At 33.0% G+C, this 7,703-nt stretch overlaps 1 long non-coding RNA gene across 2 annotated transcripts; it reads left to right on the forward strand.

Moving 5' to 3' along the window:
• Positions 1-307: 307 nt before the first annotated feature.
• LOC134710050 (uncharacterized) lies at positions 308-5,264 on the forward strand. Of its 2 annotated transcripts, none has more exons than XR_010106087.1 (3): positions 308-457; positions 3,747-3,797; positions 5,077-5,264. It is a non-coding gene; the product is annotated as an uncharacterized LOC134710050 (long non-coding RNA). The 2 variants fall into 2 exon arrangements; XR_010106090.1 differs by having other exon boundaries at positions 5,104-5,181.
• Positions 5,265-7,703: the final 2,439 nt, after the last annotated feature.

Here is a 7,703-nt window from a genome sequence, read left to right on the forward strand (position 1 = left end):
AACTAATCATAAGATATAGTTTTGTTAATATTGCTAAAGATACATTAACATCACAAATAACTTAGTTTAGTAATAACTCAGTCTGAATCTCCGTTCATTTTTATTTTACAATATTAAGAGCTGAATCAGAAATTTTTAAGTGACCTTGTTATTATCTTTACTTGGATCTTGTAGAGTTGCTCTTGACCTCATTAAGGTTTAGTCATTCGTTGAAATTCCGTAACACCCATCCCAATGTTCGCAACTGTAATAAATCATAGGTTAAAGTTAAATTAACCTATTTGTAAACAAGATTCCGCGCTTAAAATTTTGACAGGAAGACGTCCAGTTAAAAATTAAATACAGACATTGATCTTCATTTGGCAGTTGCCTTTTCTTCACAAAATGAGCAAAGTTAGATGTGTATTCGTCGTTGGGGACATACCACACCTGTCCTTGCGCTAGTTCTCTGAAATAGGTAAGAATTCAACAAACCTTCTTTTATATCATAAAAACTTTTCAAGGACACTAAGTTTCTTTAATTTCTGAGACGTTAGATTTATAAAACACAGTCATGTAGACTTTTTAAGGCGTGATGTAGCACGCACACGAAAAGAATATTACGAGACAACCGACGTGTTGGAGATCAAAGAGGTTCTTTAAAAAGCTATAAAGACTATTTGTTACATATTATATTTCAGGGCCCCTGTATTTCTTTTGGTTACAAAATATAATTAAACTGTTCATATGTACACAAAAAATAGTTTAGGATATTACAGTTTTAAAAATCTCAGTGTTGCCATGTGTTTACGCTACTTGAAAAGCGCGCTTTATTTATAAACCAGATGATACACTCCAATCAGTATTAAGCTTTCAAAATACAAAGCAAGAAAATTAAAGAACTCTCTCAAAAACTGAAAAGGAATTTTGAATATCAAATCAAAACTCGAAGAAACAAATTTAGGGAATGAAATCTTAACTTTTGAAAATGATATTTTACGTATGTATCGAACTCATTAAATTATAAGCCTTTCACGGATACTGTGGTTCTACTGTTATGATATGCGCAGACAGATTTATGATGATATAAGATATAATCAAAGATAAAACTTTGACGGAGGAAGGATGAAATTTGGGACGCTTTCCCAAAGTTTAGAAATAGACCTTTATCGGACAGGATAGTCGCATCGAAGAAAATTAATTCTTTCCTTTTTCACAGTCCCAAATCAGCAAGAATATGTGATTAATAATAAAAACAACTCCTCATCAGATAACCTATAAATAGTACGGGAAAGTCCAAGTCAGTGAACTTATTAATATATTATAAACTCTGGTTAACATTTTTCTCTGCATTTCTTTGAATTTTAGACAATAAATTAGACTCACCCATCATCATTGCCGAACACATAATACATTTGAAAAAGGTCCTCCCGAATCGACTAGACGTACACACTGACAGAAATATTTGCCACTGTATGGTCTTTACTCAAACAACAATTCACTCATAAATGCATTACTGAAAAAGGGTGAGGTTAATTGTTTGTTTGTGTAGTATCTCAGATCCGTTAAAATACATTTAAAAAATATATATATATATATATATAATCCCTACCGTTTCCAAATACTCCTTGGTGAAAAAATACCATGTGAAACACACAGAAAAGATAGAAATATAGTGGTCCTTAACATCGCAATTCTTCTTCTTCGTAGATGTAAGCACGCTGATGCACCCTACTTTTTTAGTGCGTAATCGAGACATCATTAAACTACTGCAAATCATCCAAAATGACTTTCTTAAAGGACCAACCACTTAACTAAAAAAAGGGGGGATGAGTCATAATTTTTTCTCCCGCGAAAGTTTATATTTGTTTTTTTTTATGGTACCAATTCAATATTTAACACTATAACGTATTGGGAAACTTTGATTTCCGAATATTTGTTCATTTAAATCATCTGTATGACCCGATTCTTTTTTAATCAAACTGTGGAAAATCCTTTCCCCCCCTTTTTTAAAGTCAAATGGTCGTTCCCTACCTGCTTGAAAATTTGTTCGAAAATTTGGTTCTACGTGATGAACTATTACATTTAAATGACATATAGTGTACAAGTGTGAAAAAATCTTATGTACAGGTAGCTAAACAAGGTGTATAGATGTGAACAAATTTAATGTGAAACTAGTGTTCATTACATTAAACCAAATGTAAACATGGTTACTGTACTCGGCGTTTGGTGTGAACACGGTCTGAGATTTCTTCCGGCAACACTGACATCCTCATCCAACCTTCTATTTCGGAAGCGTTAGCTTAAACTCGATCTATGGTTAAACAGTGGCCCAGGATCACAGGCTATAGCATATGTTACTGGTCCTATTTGAAAAAATAGTATATTCAGCTTTAGATTATTATACTGAATTATTATTATTATATTTTATTGAGCAGATTCTTGCATACTCTCCATATTTGACAAATCAGAATATCGACAAGTTGAAACAGAATGTGTTATATCTGATTATACTCATTAATGTTTATTTTTATGCCCCACCTACGATAGTAGAGGGGCATTATGTTTTCTGGTCTGTGCTTCCGTCCGTCCGTCTGTGCTTCCGTTCGTCCGTCCGTCTGTGCGTCCGTTCAGGTTAAAGTTTTTGGTCAAGGTAGTTTTCGATGAAGCTGAAGTCCAATCAACTTGAAACTTAGTACACTTGTTGCTTATGATATGATCTTTTTAATTTGAAGCCAAATTAGACTTTTGACCCCAATTTCACGGTCCACTGAACATAGAAAATGAAAGTGGGAGTTTCAGGTTCAAGTTTTTGGTCAAGGTTGTTTTTAATGAAGCTGAAGTTTAATCAACTTGAAACTTAGTACACTTGTTGCTTATGATATGATCTTTCCAATTTTAAAACCAAATTAGACTTTTGACCCCAATTTCAGGGTCCACTAAACATAGAAAATGAAAGTGGGAGTTTCAGGTTAAAGTTTTTGGTCAAGGTAGTTTTTGGTGAAGCTGAAGTTTAATCAACATGAAACTTAGTACACTTGTTGCTTATGATATGATCTTTCCAATTTTAAAACCAAATTAGACTTTTGACCCCAATTTCAGGGTCCACTAAACATAGAAAATGAAAGTGGGAGTGTCAGGTTAAAGTTTTTGGTCAAGGTAGTTTTTGATGAAGCTGAAGTTTAATCAACTTGAAACTTAGTAAACTTGTTGCTTATGATATGGTCTTTTTAATTTAAAGCCAAATTAGACTTTTGACCCCAATTATACCGTCCACTGAACATAGAAAGTGAAAGTGGGAGTTTCAGGTTAAAGTTTTTGGTCAAGGTAGTTTTTGATGAAGCTGAAGTCCAATCAACTTGAAACTGAGTAAACTTGTTGCTTATGATATGGTCTTTTCAATTTTAAAGCCAAATTAGACTTTTGACCCCAATTTTAGGGTCCACAAAACATAGAAAATGAAAGTCAGCGTTTCAGGTTAAAGTTTTTGGTCAAGGTAGTTTTTGATAGAATTGAAGTCCAATCAACTTGAAACTTAGTACATATGTTCCCTATAGTATAATCTTTCTAATTTTAATGCCAAATTAGATTATTACCCAATTTAACGGTCCATGGAACATGGTAAAGGATAGTGCGAGTGGGGCATCCGTGTACTTTGGACACATTCTTGTTTCTTGTCGTTTTTCATAATATAATTAAAACCGCAAATACAATATTCTGTGTACAAATGTAAAACCTTTATTTACAATTTGAATCTTTTTTTATAGGGAAAAGACAAGCCTAGCAAGGCAAAAAACAGAAAGTCACATGAAAACAAGGTGAGTTAAGTGATTTGTTTATTTTTATACAACTATGAATCTATTCAGGGAACAGTTTTAAAAAGAAACACAGTTCTTCTTTCATTTTCTATTAACATATAGAACATAGCGACAATTGCATATTTCTAGTTGTCCAATTTGTCAGCCGTCATCGCGTAAAAACAACGAATCAAAGGATTCAACTTTATACATAACTAATATAGTACAAAGGTGTAGATTAAAAATGACACCACTCCAGGCCCTTTTGTTTTCCACGTAATTAATATTGCCAATAATAAAGAAGTTCCGGATCAAGTCCGATACCGATACCAATAGTATATTCACCTGTTACCTATTACCTTATCTGTACGCCCCGCATCTGACAGGCGCACCGGCAAACCGTGTATTCAGGATTAATATGCTTATTCAGGATTGATATGCTATATACACGGGTCATAATCACAGGGTTGACACTACTAAATTGTCAAATTGTTACAGGTCTATTGTAGTATTTTAATCAGTAAGACTTTCTAAGATAACAATAAGAATACTAAAAATCTGGACTAAAAAATAAGGTGTATAGGTACAGTTTTTAATTTGTTAGCGTGCATGACGTAAAACAGCGAATCAAAGAATTCAATTTTATTTATAACTAATATAGGACAATGCTGTTGATTAAAAAAATACTTCATTCCAGGACCTTTTGTTTTCCAAATGATTAATATTACCAATAATTAATGAGTTCCAGTTCAACGGGTTCAAACAGAAAGATTTGAAAGCAGAGAAAACTGTATCATATAATCGGCATGACTTTATCATATGACAATACTAATACTAAAATAAGTCTTGCGCATAGTTATATACTTTAATTCAGTCACGGACCCGCGACATCACGGGTGTGTTCTAGTGTATATTATTTTTACGTTCAGATTTGTACGTTGTGTAACTATTCATTTTTGTTGGAAAATTTGTTGGGATCCAGTTTGCGGAAAAAGTGGGGAGGGTGTGTAAACCCGGAACATCATGATACATTTGCATTTTTGTGAACTTCAAAAAAAAACTAAAAAGTATTTCAAGCCATGTTTCATTGCTGGAATGATTTCACACTTAATTAAAATATTTGTTTGCGTTTTGCCTGACGTTAAGTTGTGCCACATTTATACATGTTGTATGTCTGTCCGAAATCAGTAATTTAGTGGTCATTTGACTGCTGTTTGTGATCTATGATTTCATTTCTATGTATCGGCCGTTGATATTCACGTTTAACTTTTTGACATTATGTTAAATCGTATTTTTTAAGCTTACACTACGGCATATGGATTCGCAGTGAACGAAAAAGTAATGGGCTTCTGGAAACCGGAGAAGAAATTGTATAATGCAACAGTCTTAGAAAAAACTAAATCAGGTAAACCATGATATAAATCAAAGAGAGATTACAAAAGAACGATAATTAATAAATTGATTGATAGTCAGGTAGTTTTTTGTTTTGTTTAATGCCACATTGTGCACCCTAGGCTATATCATCATGATCATAGATATAGGATTATGTCGTATGTGTGCCAATGAGACAAGTCTCCATCAATGTAACAATTTATAAAAGTAAACCATTACAGGTCAAGCTAGGTCCTGCGGCTTTGGATCATACTGAGCAGCAAGCTATAACGGGACCAAAAATTACTAGTGTAAAGCAATTCAATCAGAAAAACGAATAGCGGTCTAACTTATATAAAAATTACCGTTTGTATTTATTGGCTGATAACATTGGCGTATCTGGAGAGAACACAGAACATTACATGTCGAACTAACAGAAACAATGTACATAGCATTCGAAGTAAAAGACTCACTAAGGAGTCAACATTTCCATATAAAGTCAGGGTAAAAATAAACTTTATAACTCTGTATATAAGGAGTACATACTAATTTAAAAATTAATCAAAGAAAAGTAGCGATGAAAAGCAGTTTCTGTTTATTCAAATTTTGTGAGTTCCAGTGTAATTTTTCATGAACTTTCTTTTTCAGACCGTAAACATTGTATGAAAGGAAAGATGTAGATATATTTGATTTAATTTTATAATGCTTAATTTGTGTTTGGTTTTCTGTCCATTTGATTGGATAGTCTCTATTTTATAGGTTACAAAGTCGTATTTGCAGACGACAACTTAGTCATGTTAGCACGAGTGTTAAGTCTACAAAATCTACGAAAAAAGAAATCGAGATGAATTCAGCTAAAGGTGTTTTGTTCATATATGAACTCACAACTCATCTGATAATATTCTCAAAACAGGATATAATAAACAATATCAACAACAAAACGAAGCTGTATTTCCTTGTCCTTGAACAAAAGACATTTAGCATCAGTCAAATGATCCTATATATTTATACATGTATACAAGATTGAACAAGGTTATATATTTGTTATTTGATTTATATTGGGACATTATCATGATATCTTAATGATAAAAAAAAAACATTCACAAAATTAGCTTGTTTGGTCGGATTTTTCTTGTAATTTAATATGACAAACTGTATGTAGAAAAAGAAGTAATTATCACACCATCAACGAAACAACATCAATGACTAAAATAAATAGATGAAAAAGACATCTACATGTAAATGCAAAAATCATCAACAACAGATAGATGTGCATAGAGTAAGTTATAAACTCCAAGTGTGTTACAATATTATGCACATAAAGCTGTTCAATATAGTTGCAATATTGAAACATGTAACAATGTGTCATAGAGCACTTTTTATAATCATTAGTACACACAATCTTAGCATATTAAAATTGATGAAGATGTACTTACAAACATTTTTATCTTTGTGCAAGTATTGAGTATCATCATTAACAGAATTATTTTATAAATTCACTAAAACATCACCACCGTTTACATACAGGATAGATATTTTCTGAAAGAGGGACGAAAGATACCAAAGGGACAGTCAAACTCATAAATCCAAAACAAACTGACAACGCCATGGCTAAAAATGAAAAAAAAACGGAAAAACAATAGTAAACATGACACAAAATAGAAAACCAAAGAACAAACAACACGAACCCCACCAAAAAGTAGGGGTGATCTCAGGTGCTCCGGAAGGGTAAGCAGATCCTGCTACACATGCGGCACCCGTCGTGTTGCTTATGTAATTACAAATCCGGTAAATAGTCTAATTCGGTAGGTCAAAGTCATGAAAGGGAAGGGGATTGTAGTTACGACGTTAGGAACATATCCGATTTCATTTGTGAAACGGTTATTCCATAACGGTCAACCAACTCTGAACATCAACAGCTTCAGGAAAACTATTTGAAATTTGAAAATATCGATATTTGGTATAACAAATTGATTGGAATTGATTGTTAGTAGTGCGGTCGGTAGTGTCTGCTGATTAACCAACCATAGATTTAAATTCCTTGTTTGTGTGCGTTTTGTGGTTTCGTAAGAATATAACAATCCCTTATGTTTTTGTGGGTTCTTGTTGCTTAGTCTTTGGTTTTCTATGTTGTGTTTTGTGTTCTATTGTTTGTCTGTTGGTCTTCTTTTTAAACCATGGCGTAGTCCGATTATTTTCGACTTAAGAGTTTGAATTTTCTTCTGGTATCATTTGCCTCTCTTTTAAGGAGTTTTTTTCCTAATGATGACGATTTAAAGTAAGCTCCTCGAGTTTAAAAGCAATCTGTATTCAAAACATTCTGCCTTCTTTATACGGATAACCACAAAATATTCAAACATTTTGTCAGGAATCTGATGTTCAGTAGATGTCGTTTGTTGATGTGGTTCATAAGCTTTTCTCGTTTCTCGTTTTTGATATAGATTAGACCTTAGGTCATCCTGTTTTAATGGTTTTACGCTAGTCATTTTGGGCCCTTTTGGTGTTCGGTAGGAGCCAAGGCTCCGTGTTGAAGACCTTTTTTATACCCATAATGTT

Source organism: Mytilus trossulus, chromosome 1, assembly GCF_036588685.1.
Source record: "Mytilus trossulus isolate FHL-02 chromosome 1, PNRI_Mtr1.1.1.hap1, whole genome shotgun sequence".
Classification (NCBI taxonomy): Eukaryota; Metazoa; Mollusca; class Bivalvia; order Mytilida; family Mytilidae; genus Mytilus; species Mytilus trossulus.